The 17,085-nt window shown below is 34.1% G+C and overlaps 1 long non-coding RNA gene and 1 pseudogene across 2 annotated transcripts; both read right to left on the bottom strand.

Annotated features, from left to right (window-relative positions):
- Nucleotides 1-2,277: 2,277 nt before the first annotated feature.
- On the bottom strand, nucleotides 2,278-10,824 carry LOC145632045 (serine/threonine-protein kinase PBL27-like; annotated as a pseudogene). Its single transcript, XR_014112457.1, has 5 exons — nucleotides 10,372-10,824; nucleotides 8,582-8,781; nucleotides 8,036-8,225; nucleotides 4,341-4,732; nucleotides 2,278-3,634 (listed from the first exon to the last, which is right to left on the bottom strand). The product of XR_014112457.1 is annotated as a serine/threonine-protein kinase PBL27-like (transcript).
- Nucleotides 10,825-13,520: 2,696 nt separating this feature from the next.
- On the bottom strand, nucleotides 13,521-15,237 carry LOC145630631 (uncharacterized). Its single transcript, XR_014112142.1, has 2 exons — nucleotides 14,601-15,237; nucleotides 13,521-13,790 (listed from the first exon to the last, which is right to left on the bottom strand). It is a non-coding gene; the product is annotated as an uncharacterized LOC145630631 (long non-coding RNA).
- Nucleotides 15,238-17,085: the final 1,848 nt, after the last annotated feature.

Raw genomic sequence — 17,085 nt, 5'->3', positions numbered from 1 at the left:
TGTTGAAGATTGACTTGAGAACTCAACCTTTTGACCAGAAAACTCCAAATACACGGTAAAAATCTCAAAGATTCAAAGAAAACTCAACTTTCTCTCACTAGAAGCTCTGACTTCTCTCTAGAAAGTGAAATAAACTAAATTAACTAAATGAGGTCAAACCCCCGCTATTTATAGGCGAAAATTTATAGGGGCAAGATGGTAAAATTCCTTTTCCCGCCTAAAGAAGTCCAATAGTTAAACTCTTTGAAAAGTTTAACCCATAAGTCAAACGATTGAAAACCGTTCCGTCATTAAAGACGGGAATTCAGACGGGCGTCATAAAGACCCGTCAAAGTTAACGTTCCTCTTGGAACTTGAAACATTTTTCCGAAAAATCCGGAAAGAAATTAATCGTTTCCTAAAAGTCATTCGGCCTAAACCGTCCACCTGACTACTAGACAAGGTTCCTTAGGGAAATCAGGCGAACCGTACAAGGCTTTAGTTCAAAAACTTCCGAATAAAAGGATGAATATGTCCGACATTTGCTAGAATTTTGAGTTGCTCACAAAACCTAAGTCCTCAAGATAAGTGAGATTTAGAGGAGGCGACCCGTAACGTACGAGTCACCCCCTCTGAGGTGCAAGTGTTTAGGGTAAAAATACCCCAAATACGTGGTCCAATCCCATAAAGACACGTAGCTTAAATTAAAAAGCAACATGAGTCCCTATAGGAAGATGATACATGTAAAACTATTACATGAGCACCTGAAAAAGAGAATAAAGGGTCTCCTTACATCAGGAGGCCCTAATCCCGAGAAAGCCGTCAAACAGCGCCCTTAGGACACGTGTCCTCTCCTGATTGCACCGCCAATCAAAGTGCAGAATATTAGGGTAGCAACCCTAAGGGGCACAATTCCCCACCCCTATAAGTACCCCAATCATTTATGATGGGAAGGGGGGATTGGGACATAACATTTAAGAGCACACTCAAGCTCCAACTTCTCTCTACTTTCTCTCTCTAGCTTTTCCGATTTTCGATTACAAACTTGACCGTCAGAGGCGAATATTCCGACAATGGGATATTCGTTCTTTTGCAGATTTCAAGCCCATCTTTCCGAAGGAGCGCGACCGGTATCCCAAAGGAAATCCAAAAAACCCCAGAAACACGTAGGAACTAATAAACTGCAATGAACTTTAGAATTACCATAAGTAGTATTACGTAATTAGGCGGGAATGTTTTCATCCTAAGAGCGACATGTATTAGTTTCAGGTTGAGCATCCTCTATTTTAGTACATAGATAGCTTAAATTTGTTTTTACGTCATTCTACCTAACACTTGCACCCTCTGTTTTTAATTTTTTATATAATGTCCCACTTTTACTGATAAATACTTATCAATGCACAACTTTTACTAATAATATAAGAAAAATTGTCAGGAACTAGTCACCTAATAAGTTATTTTGTCAACAACTACTCGGTTAAAAAAAAATTCAAGAAAAAAAAAACCACAATTTAAAAAGTTTGACTAACATTACCCATTTTAGTCGTCCGGCGAGTAGAACTTGCTTTTGTTTTTCCTTCAAAAACTTAAACACATAATGACGAATCACACAATTAAGAAGTCAAACAAGGGAATTGAACATCAATTTAAAAACATTAAATACCTCTTAATTAGAACCACAATTGCTTTCCCCTTCTTCAATTGGCGAAATTTTAAAAATTGTGTTTTTAGGTTGAGTAGTAATAAAGAGGATGGGGTTAGTTGTTAAATGAAATTTAGGCGGGGAGTAGTAATAAAGAGGATGGGGAAAAATAAAATTCAGTCACACTTGTTAGAGTGATGCACAAATTGTCCAAGTAAAATTGTTGCGCTTAAATAAAAACAGGCGGAATATTAATTAAGTTCCAAAATTTATGCTGCATGATGAAAAATTGCAAATAGAAACCATGTTATATTTGTTTGAGTTATTATTTTGGACTTATTTTCAGTCAAGTCCAATTCAGTTTCTTTCAAAAAAAATAAAAAAGAAGTAATAAAAAAATAAAAATAAAAAATCATTTAGGTTTATTCAATTTCAAAGTTCATCTGATTACATTTTAGTCAGAATAAGTCCAAAAGGACAGGGTCATCATGATAACACATTTTTCTTGTTCATGCAGCAAAAAAAGTAATTCTAAAGTAACGTTCTCAATCTGTTAATAAGCAAGCTAGCTAAGCTAGGCTCATGAAACAGTGTATTACCATTATTAACACTTTAGCTTACAGAATTGATAAATGAAATCAAACTGCCAGAAACTCTTTCACAAAAAAAATAACAAGTTGAGGAATAAGATAGACTAGATTCTTCAAAAAACACTAGAACCAAATAGGACTTAGACAATGAAATGCAAACCATTAAACCAATAACAAAAAATATATGCATAAGAGTACAGACATATAGCTGATATAAGGGTGGTTGTCATGGAACGATAGTTATACCACCAAACTCCTCTATGCCGGAAACATGACTGACTCAATAATTTGAAGGGATAAGAGGGGGAAAAAAAAAAAAGAAAAAGACTGTACTTAATACAAGGATGTAATGACAGAGCAATGAGACACCCGAAAAACCAGACCTTCCAAGTCTCCCCAACAGGCAATATGCACCAACATTATAACAGGGATACAGGTTTTAACACTTTCCCAAAGTGGCTCCTCTACACTGTAGTTCCTAAACCCTAAATACATTAAAAACATTGAAGGTATAATGAACCTGTCAATGCTCACAATCACTGACAGACACTAAACCCTCTGTTACAGGATCATTCAACTGCATCACCATCTTCTCAACCACAAAAACATACACATTTTGCTCCATCCTCACTGAAAAACCAACAGTTGAAGGTGGGATACAAGAACAGACTCTTACTGCAGGCGGAAAATTGGAAACCAAGACAGTAAAAGCTGAGACATCCGCAGAAGCATTCCTTAATCCCTCACTAAGATGGATGATTTTTTTTTTTCCTACCTCGTGCAAATTCTGAAAGTGGAATTCGGGTTCAGCTACTCATTTGAGCTGTCAAAACTTCCCATTGCATTTGCCCTTTTTTTCTCTATAATTTTCACCCCATACTTTGGCCTCTGCAACGGCACGTTCTCTATCTATATCTCGGTTCCTTGGTGTTCTTCCAGAACTAGCAGGACTTCCTCTCTGTGATTCTTGTCTTTCCAGGTCATCTAAGCCCCATCTCCTTCCTGACCCACCTCCCACCTCACTCCTGCCTAACTCTGCACCAGTGCTCAGTTCTCGACCATGGTCCCTCTTTCTAAAGTCTGGAGAATTCCTTACAGTAGAAGGAGAACTCAAACGAGCAGCACGCCTATCTGGACTATCTAAACTATCACCATAGCTTCTCCGATCATCTCGACTCCTAGGTGTAGAGGGTCCCACTCTACTGCTCTGGTTGTTAGGTGCATTTGGATCATAGGTTTGTGATGCCAAATATGTAAGAGCAGTCACAACATCCCCAATAAGAGGCCTAGTGGCAGCTTGTTCTTGTAGACACATTGCTGCAACAGCAAGAGCTTGGTAAAGACCTCGCATTGGATAACGTCCCTGCAGCAGAGGGTCCGCCATTTTTGGAAACTTCCTACGATCTTTGAAAAGAGGACGTGCCTGCAAGAGTGTGTATAGGTATAAAAATTTATTCATGTTAGATCATGGTTCTTAGCGTTTCATTGTTATCATTAAGTTATGAGCTACACCAATTATATGTATCATACAAAATTCTATGAATTCATTATTAGATGCAAAGCCCTAATCAATCCCCCTACTCTACATGATCAAAGCCCTACTGTACATGATCAAAATCCCAAACACCCCCCCCCCCGAACCCCCACCTCAAAAGCCAAAAAAAATCAAATAAATAAACAATATATAAATTTTTTTTTTTTAAAAAAAAAAAAGAAAAAAAGCAATATATAAAGATCACAGTTTTTTTTTTTTTTTTTTGGGAGGTAAGAATTCTCCTCCCAGTTTGGAACCTCTCACAGGTCAGCTGGGTTAGGGAATCCTACCCTCAAAGTGCTCCATACTAGAGATTGAACCCCCAACCTCAAGGTTGGAAGGCTCTTTCCTTACCACTAGGCCAACACTTTGATGGTGTATAGACTACAGTGAATAGCATGGCAACCAATTTCAGCTACATATAAGCTTCCTAGGGAAGTTCACAAGGAATCTAGGTCATCAGACTGATACCCGCTCAACGGATGGTTGCTAGTATGAATAAAAGACTTGCTTTCCCAATAGCAAATGCATTTTTGTGTACATATAATGAGACAATTTAACATTAAAAGATGAATGTTATTCAAGTAAAACTTACCCAAGCAACAAGATTATGCTCTCCAGGTGCCCGAGTGTTATCAATGGCCTTTCGTCCAGTGATGAGTTCAAGAAAAACAACCCCAAAACTGTAGACGTCAGACTTCAAAGTGAGTTGCCCAGTCATAGCATATTCAGGAGCACAGTAACCATATGTTCCCATAACCCGAGTGGAGACATGAGTCTTGTCTCCGACAGGGCCCAACTTTGCCAGTCCAAAATCGGATAACTTGGGATGATATCCCTCATCCAGAAGAATGTTGGACGATTTTAAATCTCGGTATATAACCGGGGGATTTGCTTTGTCATGCAAATACTCCAAGCCCTTGGCAGCACCAGCTGCAATCTTCATTCGTATATTCCAATCAAGAGGCTCTTTGCCAGGTGGGATGTCTGTTAAGAGGGGTTTAATGAACAGCATTTTAAAGACTATGTAAAAGTGAATACTCAAATTAAACAGTTTAAAGTTTTTTTTTTTTTACATGAATTTATAAAGATACATCAGAACATAAATGAACTGGAATGGGATCTCTCATAATATCCATCAGTACCACAACACAATGACCCTTATCCCCAAATAAATAAAGGATTATATACTTTATCCATTTCCTAAAATTACAACACTTGTATGTTTGGTAAGGCTTACTAATTATAATACCAAAAAGGCCCTTACATATGGATTGGAAGTAGGGTAGAAAAGGGTAGGTCACATAGACAGATAATACAAAGTGAGTGAAGACTTCTCTCTCCTTCTTAAAAAGTGTGCCATTATGTGTTATGATCAGAAGGAAATAAGGGTATTATACAGCACTAAGCAATAATGTTCACCACAATACTTCTCTGTTAACCTAACATGTACAGGCAGTACAACCAACAAACCGGTTTACTCCCATCATCTCGCTGAAAGTGTAATAGTTGACTTTAAATTATCAGTGCCACTGATAACAATATCTTTCATAGCCAGATAAATGATTAGGTGAATTTGCATTCAATACTTAGAATGAGAGATTTTTTTCCCAAGAAAAAGAAACTAAGTTCTTCGAAAAAGACTTGACAATAAAATTTGAATAAGATCTAAGAAGTCCAAAAATAAGAGGAAACCGGAGCTCACAAATGGATATGGATATCAGAACAGATCCAGGATACAAAACAACACTGCTGGACAAAAAGGACTAAGACCTCCGTACTCTTTAATCTTTAGATTGGATCTGTCACTCGCCACAGTAACAAAACTTTAACATTCATGTCAAGCCCAAAAGAAAGAAACAGCTAAGATCAGAAACTCATCTAAATAAATAAATACTTCCTCCGTTTCTATTTAGTTCACATGGTCAATTTAGGCACACATATTAAGGAGAGGAGAGAATGATAAAGCAAGTGGGGTACACTAAAAAACAAGGAATAAAACTTACCCAAAAAAGAAAAGTGTCAGCAAGAAATAAACTTCCTAAAAAGGAATATGTGTCAACTAAAAAAGATGGAGGTAAGTAGTATTGTATCCATATTCCATAACATATTCCATAACAGAAACAAACAGCCAAGGAAATTTCTAAGAAGCATAGGGGAAACAACAAATGATTCAAGGTTCTTCAAAGTTTTTCCCTTCACTCCCACTGATGGGACAGGAAGTGTGAAATTTTTAATGTTAACTAGAGTAAGACCACTATACATTCATGGCCTTAGAATAGCATAATATTATTATGCTACCTACTTAACAAGGATTTTGTCCATGAGGGTGGATAGGGTGGGCATCAAATGTGCAAAGCTATGGTTAAACTTTCCTGGGAAAAAGAGGGGCGGATACCAACTGAAATCTGCTTACATGGACAAAATTTAACCTTTTCTGATTAATCTTCCAGACTAACCACTCGTATTTCTCATTTCTAAATGCTATAAATGGATCTCTAGTAACTTTGTCCAAAGGATTAAAACTTCGAGCAACTTCAGAAAAAGCCATATTAAATAAAATCTCCAGAGCTCACAAACCACACTTAAAAAAAAAAAAAAAAAAAAAAAAAAAAAAAAAAAAAAAAAAACAACAACTTTCTTTCTTTTAGAATAGAACAAAAGAGTTCTTAATAGCAAATGATAACTGAAGAAGCATAAGTGAACAAAGTTTAAATACTCAGACTTTTAACATTCATTTAATCAACTCTTGTAGCCCATTACACTCTAAACCAGTTTCCAAGAGGATACTGCAACTTATATGAAATTGGACAAATTGGGCACTTGAAGTCACTTTTCATAGCGAAACTCAACAAATAAAAAGTTTCCCACAAGGTCATCATAGCAGATTATGTAACACACTTGGGTTTGGTCTAAACTTGAAAAAAGTCCCAAAGCAAGTATCAAAATACTTCATGTCACTACAGGGTTTAACTAATATAGATGTCGGCATGTCGCCAAACTAAAATTGCATCAAATCTAATGCATAATGACATCAATGATAGAATTTTTCGTCATCCCAAGCCAGAAATAATGCTAAGTGTTTGCCCAAAAGACAATTTAAAGTCTGCAAAGGATAAACCTCAGGGATAACATATGAATGGAGTAGTCATATCAACCAGAACCATGCTAACAAATGCCCAGGAAGGTATAACTAATTATCAGTTAAGATGTCACAACTTGAAAGAGAGGAAGGGTAGGGGAAGCAAACCAAGACTTCTGTGCAACTTTATATGTACTTCAAAAATTGACATTGGTGCTAATGCAATGTTGACTTTGGTATTTATGCAAGAGAAATCAATAAAAATCAGTTTACTTGATATACAACATCACATATATAACAACGTAAGCTGAAAAGCACCAAGCTGAGGGCCAAATAGCAGTAATATACAATATCTCAGAATGACTAGGGCCAAGCTAGGGAGGCCAAATTTGGCTATTTGACGAGAAATTTCAAGACTACCAACTCCAAACACAACAATGGAGTATCAAAGTACCTAGAAAATTCACCCAACAAATATTCAAAAACTTTCAACTTACACTGACAAAAGAAAAATAAATACTTTGTAATAAATAAAAAAATGAATTAAATTATAGGAAATTTTTTGAATTTTTTTGAATTAAATTATAAAATAAATAAATACTTTGGTGGCAAAAAACAATTTTTTGAATTTTTTTTTTTTGTGGTAAAAGTCAAAATAATTATAATTCCCTCAAAAAAATTTATAATAATATTATTATTAATATAAAATCAAATAAAAGGAAACAGTAAATACAACTTCAAGTTGCTCAATTTGACAAAAAGTGCAGTAGTGCACAGCATAAGATGTGTATAATCAATTTCCTGCCTTATCTATGAGCAGTCTAAGAGTCTAAACAGCAGAAATGAGCTTCCAGCCATTTTCATGCTACAAAACGTGGTATCAAACAGGTCAAGTCAATAATGTACAGGAAGTGCAAATGAACATGCTGGGACAATAAAATATTATATACTGAATAATTCAAGCAGAGCCAGACAAACTCACTTTCAACAAAACGGTAGTCTAAAAAGAGGTTCCAAGGTCTTAAATACACAAATAACCATCCTTCAAGAGATAAGATCATGGAACATCCATGCCAAACGCCTCAAACTCATAAAAGTTGGATCGTTAATCCAAATCTTTCATTAAATTATGAGGTTGTAGGCTTTTAGCAATTGCTAATCACCGAACAAAAATATTGAGTGATAAGCAAAAGGTAGTCACCACTTACCATGTAAATGATCCTCCAATGAACCCAACGGCATATATTCATATACAAGAAGCCGTTGATCCCCGTCAGCACAATATCCAATCAAATTGACCAGGTTTGGATGGTGCAAGAGACTGAGCATAAGAACCTCAACCAAAAATTCTCTGTTGCCTTGAAGTCCGTTTCGATCAAGCTGTTTCACTGCAACTACCTGCACAAAGATAACTACCAGATTAGAAACTCATCCAATGCTAAAAATATAAGCAACTAGCAAAGTTGTTGACGATGCAACAAAGTAGCAATTTGTGATTCCTGCTGTTTCAAGCTCAAAAAAGCCCACATCTGATGATATCAATGTCTCCTTTCTCAAGGATGACAAAGGATTATAAGGCCAATAGTTCTAGTTTAGGGGATATAGAACACTTCCCTATTCCAAAGATAGCGAGTTTCCACTTGTATAAAGGAATGTGTAAACTAGGTGCATTTGTTTAGTAATGCTTTCAAGATAATAAGGGATAAAAGATAAAATCTATGTTTCAAAAAGTCCCAACATTAGATCTGATATACCTGTCCAGTGCTTTCCAAGCGACCTTTATAAACACGTCCAAACCCTCCTTCGCCCAACAAACTTTCTGGTCTGAAATTCTTCGTGGCAGCTGCAAGCTCCCGGAATGTAAATGTTTGTGCAGCAATATGAGCAGTTGATCCATCCTTTGAAACTGCTGGCTCCTTCTTTGGATCAGAACCATTGCGATTCTTCGATTTATCTACACATCAGATAAGAATAAACATTATAGGGGCCATAATCAAAGAAGAAAACCTGTGTATCTTTAGAATTTAATACAACAATTAAAACCCAGAACTACCAAATCAATATCCAAAGATATAAACTAAGTATCATACTGTCACTCTAATCTTCTTCTTTGAGGCACAATGTTTGAACTTAACTATACCTAGCACACAATCTATCCTCTAAATTAAAGGTTTCCGAATAACCTCAGACACAATTTACAGATTAGAACTAAATAGCTATTGTCTGGAATTTCATAACCAAATAGCCAAAAAAAAATATTGAACATGTAATGTACAACTCTTCCCAAAGTCCTTGCGAAAATAACACCTTTAGAATATAGATACACAAGTGAGAATCATCTGGAATAAAGAAAACTCGCCCTAATATCGTTGGAAAACCAGCATTTGTCCTTCATACAATATACAATCCAAACTTATCTTCTTCTCAATTAATGATTGTTTTCACCCCATAAACTACTAGTATATGTATGTATCTCACAAATAACACAATTAACATCAAATGAGCTTCCTTGGTCCCCTTTCAATCAATCAATCAAAGCCTTAATCCCAAAAGTGGGGTCGGCTAACATGAACCAAATTTGATTATTCCGTGTAGTCATCAACATAAATCTTTCTCCTCCATCCCTTACGATCCAAAACTTCATCCTCACGTAAATCCATGCACTTCATATCCTTCCTCACTCCTTCCAACCAAGTCATCTTTGGTCTCCCTCTTCCTCGTTTAATCCCTCCATGGTCCCACTCTTCCACTCTTCGCACCGGTGCACCCTCGGGTCTCCGTCTTACATGTCCAAACCAACGCAGACGATTTTCCCTTAATTTATCTACAATGCCCGCCACACCTACTTTCTTGCGAATAACCTCATTTCTGATTCTATCTCTTAAAGTGTTTCCACACATCCACCTTAACATGCGCATTTCCGTAACCTCCATCTTTTTAATATGCTCTTTCTTAGAAACCCAACATTCTGTACCATAGAGCAACACTGGTCTTATGGCAGTCCCCTTTACCAATAATAAACTTTAAATTCTGGAAATTCGATAGGCATAATAACAAATTAAAGCAGCTTGTTATATCATAGACAAGTAATATAGATCTTCAACCTACTTTAGCAACTGACCGAAAAGCAGGAAATGGCAGACTCAACACTATCCAATTTGTGTAGATGCTAAGTATCTTAGTAGGTTAAAATTCCAGGGGTGGTATCCAAAACCGAGGATCCAATCCCATCTACATCATTACCCTTCGTGTACTCAAACACTAAAAACGCCATCCAATCTCCAAATCAACTTCAAAGGACGCTCAAATTATAGAAGCTACACGAAATTAAGAAACAACAGCAACAAAGGAGAACAGATCAAAGCAATGGGATACTCAACAGTAAAATTAAACACAAGAAAATTCAAAACACGCCCAAATGACCTTCACCAACCAATTAAACTACCAAATTTCCAAGAAATACAAAATTTCAGAAAACTAAATTGAAGATTATTTTTATTTCTAATTTTTTTCAAAAGAAACAAGCATTTGGATAAATTTCAACCTGAATTAACTTTTCCCAGTTGATTAGACTGAATAATTGAAGTATTTTCTTTCACACCGTCTTTGTTAGCGGCTTCTTTGTCAGTCTTCCCAGCTTGGTTGGATGATCCCCAGCAAGGAAAACACCCACCCATATCAGAAAAACCAAGCAAATCCAAGCCACCCCAATTTAACAAAACTCACAAAAATCAATCTTTTTCACCTTCAAAAATCAATCTTTTTCACCTTCAAAAATCAATCTTCATCTTCTTAGGCTACTCAGTGAAAAATGATAGCATTTGAACAAAATGAGTGCTAACAAAGATTATCTATAACAATCTCTGTTTGTCGGCAATCCAGTAATAAGTAGTAAAAAGGTGGAAGAAAGGAAAGATCAGAGCAGGTAGTATATGTCTGTGAAGCAGATCAACAAATCGAAGAAAACTGATGGCAACAAAGAGGAGAGAGAAGGGCAACGAAAGAAAGGTAGGGGGAAAATCAATTATTTACTCTTTTGTTTTATTTTTACAACGATTGCAAGGTGAATAATTTGCCTCGTTTTTTAGATCTGCTCTCCTCTCCTCTCTGCTCAAATCAAATCTAATATGCTATGCTCAAAAGAAATTTGCTCTACGATGCTATGCTCTGCTCTATTTTCAAATAATAATTAATAATATTAATTAATTTTCAATAATAATAATTATTTCAATAATCTAATTTTAATTTTAATTAATATTAATTATTATTATTCTTATTAGGGAAATTGTCTTTGGTAAACTTCAATTTTATAAAATTTTAAGTGGTAAACAAAGTTTTGTAAAATTATCTTTGGTACTCATAAACTTTTTATAATTATTAATGGTGCCATTAATTATTATATTTTATCAAAAATTTAACTATAGTTAGGTTTTTATATTTTTTTAACAATAACCTTTAACTATAGTTAGGTTTTTAATTATTTTTTTAATAATTTAATAATTATACTAAATTTTTTTAAAAAAAAATTAAAAAATAACCACCCCTTCCCCCCACCCACTGCCAGCTCCCCCTCCCATGCACCCACCCACGCCGGCGCACTGGCCGCCTAACCTTCATCGTTGCGCCGTCCTTCCCCCACCCCTGGAAACGCCGACCTCCCCCAACCTCTGTTCGCCGCCCTAGAAACACTAAACCCAACCCAAAAACACAAAAAAAAAAAAAACCCAAACCCGTTTAGGGTTTTTAAACCAAACCTTGAAATCGAGTTTGAGTTTTTAGGTGGTTTAGGGGGCTGGTTTTCGGGGAGGCGAAGGGGATAGGGGTCGAATCAGGGTGGGGGTCAGGGGAGGAGGGTCGATTCCGACAGGGAGAGGGTCGTGGTGTAGGGGAAACGGGTTTGGGTTTTGTGGTGGTGAGAGGTTATTTTCGAGGGAGAGTGGGCGAATTTTGGGGTTGGAGTGGGTTAGTTAGGGGTGGTTTTTGGGGTTAGGAGTGGTTGGCCGGCCATTTTCGGGTGATAGGGGAGACGGCCGACCATTTGCCGACGAGATGGGGGTTGGTCATGGGGTTTTGCGCGGTGGCGGGAGGGGGAGGGGGCCCAATTCCGACAGGGAGAGTGGAGGTGTCGTAGGTGGAGGAAAGGGAGGAGGTGGAGGTTGTCGGCGCTAGGGGAGGTCGGCGTTTACCGACCACCGGGAGGGGGCTGGGCAGTGGGTTGGAGGAGGGATTGGTTTTTTTTTTTATATAATTTCAATATAATTAAAAAAAATTAAAAAACTAACTATAGTTAAGGAAATATCACTGATCAATGATAATCAATAATTTAGGTTTACCATTGATAATAAAATTTAAGAATGTTTACCACTTAGAAAATGGAAAAGCTGGAGTTCACCAAAGAGAATTTCCCTTATTATTATTATTATTAATTATTATTATTATTGTTAGTAAAATTATTATTATTATTATTATTATTATTATTATTATTATTATTATTATTATTATTATTATTATTATTATTATTATTATTATTATTTATGCTTTTATTTCAATTGACCTTTGTGTTGTCTTTTAATTCGGTGAACTAGTTGTGTTGTTTTATTATGGTTTAAATTTGGTTTGTCGAGACTTAAAAGTATTGTTTATTGTTATATTTGGGGTTTATTACTTGGACATTTTGTTTATCGTTATCTTGTTTTGTTTAACGTAGAATGGGAGATGATAACATTAGACATCATGATTCTTGCATTACATGAACTTCGCGATTAAGTAGAAGACAATCTTAATAATAATAATAATAATAATAATAATAATAATAATAATAATAATAATAATAATAATAATAATATTATTATTATTATTATTATTATTATTATTATTATTATTATTATTATATTATAATATTAATAATAATAATGACAACAACATTAATAATAATAACATTAATAATAGTAACATACATTAGTAATAGTATTAATAATAATAACATTAATAATAATATTAATAATAATGTTGAAATCTGCTCTGCTCGGCTCTACTCTGCTATCGTGAAATCTGCTCTGCTGACCCCTACTCTGCCCAGAAGTTCAAAAGAACAGGGCCTTCGTATAGTATTGCCCAGATTATTGATAAAACTTTAGGATAAACTTTTGACTTGAGTATTACGCGTAAATAACATTATAAAGGCAAGATATTTACATACGATATTATATCGCAAATTTAATACTACCTCTGTTAACTATGAACTATTATTTGCAACAAAGGGATATTTTGTATCTCACAAATAATACCTCTTTGTTGCAAATAATTCACTACTACAAAATTGGCCAAAGAGACCCGTCCAAATTAGCCAAAGAGACTGCCTTAGAGGCGGTCTCTAGCTAAGCGGTCTCTTTGACTAAGAGACTACTTCTTTAGAGGCAGTCTAAAGTTTCAAAACTTGAGACCTGTTATCTTAGAAAAGCATTCTCTTTGGGTGGTTGAAATATTAAAATTGTAGAAGCATAAAAGACCCTTTTTGTCAGAAAAACGGTCTCTCGTTTTAAAAATTGAGACCCGTGAACTTACAAAAGTAGTCTCTTTTATGAGTTCAAGAGATACCAGTTATGTTAGATAGGCGGTCTCTTGCTACATTATATTTGAAAAAAAATTACGAAAACAAATATACAATTTCATATTTTGCTCGAAAAAAAAAAATACAATCCAAGGTACATCTATTAATCTGTAGTACATAATACATACGAAGTATTTACATATTAGATACGGAGTACTTCGTAATTTATAGTATCTATTAGATAATTTATCTAGGTACTATAATCTATTAATCTGTAATCACATAAAAAGAAAATTAACTCTAAAAATGAACTATCATCCACTTGTTTCATTGGAGTGATTATCTTCATCATCATGCGTTACCATCCTCGCCATCTATATCATATCACCGTTAAACATTACCTCATAGATAACCTATAATAAGAACAAACAATAATAAGGTTAGATTTCCACTAAACACAAGCAACAAAAATTAAAGATTTACACTAAGTAGAAGCTATACAAAGTTAAATAAAATTGAATCATAATACTAACAGAAAAAAACCAAAACAGAAGAAAAAAAAATAATAACCAAAACAAAAATTCAGAAATTACCCATTTTGTATAATCACAAATTATATCAAAAATTTACAATCGAAATAAAATAGTAAAAAATAAACCAAAAAAAAAAAGTTTAAATTATTAAGATCTAAAACGAACATCAGAATAGAAAATGAAAATGAAAACTATTTTTTCAAAATCAAAATAAAAACGCAAAAATAAAAATTGAGGAATAAAAATATAAAACAGAGGTTATAAAATCTAAAAAAGAAAGTAAAAATTAGATCTAAATAATTATTTTAAAATTATCAGACTTGAAAACCAAAAAGCAAACAAGAAATTAGATGAATAGATCTTAATCAAATTATGAAAACGATATTTGAAGAACATAAAATGAAAACAAAAACAATATGCTTAACAAGGCCAGCCTTGAGACCAAGAAGTCGAGCAACTTGACCAACCCACTCACAATCACAACACTAAATAATTATTAAAAGCAATAACATGAACCCTTTACCCATCAAAGCATTGAGATAGTCTGATAATATTGAAAAATCTTTACCCATAAATCTACAATTTTTACTTTATTTTAGCAAGATCTAAAATAAAAAATAAATTAAAATTAAGGGTTTGAAAAAACAATTGAGGTAACAGAATGAAGCAATTATTTTTTGAAAAAAAAACCTATTCTTAGTGGTAAACAATGATATATCATCGAAATTGGAAGCGAGTTGTTCGTGAAGCCGCCAAATGGCAGATCATCTTCCTTAACGGTCCATTCTTTTTATAAAACGACTAAAAAAATCAAGAGGAGAAGCTCGAACGCCATTAAAGGTACTTTTGAAGCTCCATTGGTTTGTCTATGGAGACAAATTGAAAGCGAAAGAATTTATATAGTACCGAGGTTGAAGAAAATGATAAACATAAAAAATTTAGGTTTAAAGTATGAAGAAAAGATGAATTGAAACAAGAAATTGAGGAATTGAAATTGAAATGTGAATGAAATGATTCACGAAAAGAAGGAATAAGGAGTTTGAGGTAAGAGGAGGAGAGAGAGAGGAAGAGGAGGCAGATTGAAGAAGGAAAATTGGGGGAAAGATTTTAGGGTTTAGTTATATTCTATTCATGGAAATAAGGGAGACCAGTTAAGCTCACCACAGGTCTCTCCAAAACATATACTAGTATTTTTTTATTTTAATAAAAAGAGAGATCGGTTATGTAAAAACACAGGTCTCCCCTTTTTAATTTAACAATAAAAAAATTGAGAGAGACATGTTATCTCTGAGAAAGGGTCTTTGTTTTTTTTTTTTCTATTTTTTTTTCAGAATACTAAGAATGAGACCGGTTGTTTGTAATGTTGGGTCTCTTATTTCGGGTCTCTTTGGGCATTTTTGTAGTAGTGATAGTTAATGGAGGTAGTATATCATATCATATCATATAATCATATACTCGTAATAAATAATATATAAAACTAAACTTTTAGTCAGGTCACAGCGACAATTGGAATTCTAACTGTTTGCCAAGTTTTGTTCCACGTAGGCGATATATAAGATTTAATACGACAATAAAGCGATAGGTTTTTTAGGATAAAAGAGTTGAATTTAAGATTTTTTTTTTTTTTTTTTTTGTGAATAAATTATTTAGATTTTAATTTCTGATAGGACTTCTAATACTTCATTTGATAACATATCTTGTAACTTTAAAAAAAGTATCTTAAATATGTTATTTTTATATCATAAAACTCGTTTAAACAATTTTTAAAAAAAACAAAATTATAGGATATTTTTTAATCAACTAAAACGTGACATTGAAACTTGGTATTTTGGCTTTTTGTTATGTGTTGCGAAGCATTGTGGGTTATTTTTACACGTATGATTATACATTAGTGAATTTCGAAAAATGTATCAAGATTCTACTTTAAGATAAAAAATTCACTATATTAGAGTTCTACCTTAGATAAGATAAAAAAAATGGGATTACCAAAAATTAAAAAAAAAATATAATAAAAAAAAAAAACAAACAGAGAGAGATGAATAAATGATATCCTATAACAAAATATACTAAAACAAAAGGGATATATACCACTCATAACAGTGTTTATGTTAATGATATGATTTAAAATTTTGCATTCAAATAAAAAGTTTAATTTTAAAACTGAAAACTACCCGGGCATCGCTTATATGTGAAGCCGGTCTCGCAACTAGGTTACGAGACAACGACACTTCCATTCCACTTTTTCGCGAAGTGTCGTGGCACACAAGCGATAAATAGGATGCTATTTTAATTTTGGATAGATTTTTGAAGATAAAAATGATGTGTAGAATTTAATCATCGATACACTACTAATATTTCATATATATACGAAATCAACCTTAAATTTTAATAAAAATCTAATATTTATCATAAAATTTGTTTTAAAAAATTCTTTAAAATAAGATCCATAATATAATTTAAAATAATAGAAAATTAGTAAATATAAGTTTTAATTGGTAAAAGTACTTTCCATTTAGTAAAATAATTTAAGTATGATATTGCATGTCTAAATATCCTGCATCTACAAAAGTGATTATATGATTGTATTTAATTAACATTCAAGCCAAAAGATTTATCCTAAAATTAATAAAACAATCGAGGCATCGCGCGGGCACAAAACTAGTTACTAATATATAAAGTCAGTCTGGTAGCTAGGCCACGAGACAACAACACTTGGCATTTCAATTTTTCGCTAAGTGTCGGCCACGTAGGTGAAAAATAAGTATGATTGTTATACATATGATGCTAAAAATTATTAAATTTTTGTATCCGCATAATTGATTTTTGGATAGATTTTTAAAGATAAAATTGTTGTATAGATTTTTATCATGGATATAATTTTAGTATTTCTTATATACAAAATTAATCTGAACTTTTAATAAATATTCTTGTAGGGAATATTTCAAGCATCCCACACTTGAGCCCCACTGTGATCATACACTTAAGCATGGTGGCGTCCAAAGGGGAGGAAGCTAGTGATTTGGGTATTTTATACCCGGCCAAGTGGCCCAATCGGAGCCTGCCGCATGTCACTGGAAGGGGCGCCACCTTGGACCTTCCAGATGGTGACACGTGTCAGGCAGACATCACCCTTGATTTGGGGTGTTTGATGATCCAAAGTGGACCAATAGGAGAG

Source organism: Chenopodium album, chromosome 5 (genome assembly GCF_948465745.1).
Source record: "Chenopodium album chromosome 5, dcCheAlbu1.1, whole genome shotgun sequence".
NCBI classification, from domain to species: Eukaryota; Viridiplantae; Streptophyta; class Magnoliopsida; order Caryophyllales; family Amaranthaceae; genus Chenopodium; species Chenopodium album.
The sequence above is the reverse complement of the archived record's forward strand: the minus strand, read 5'-3'. Positions and strand labels throughout refer to the sequence as shown.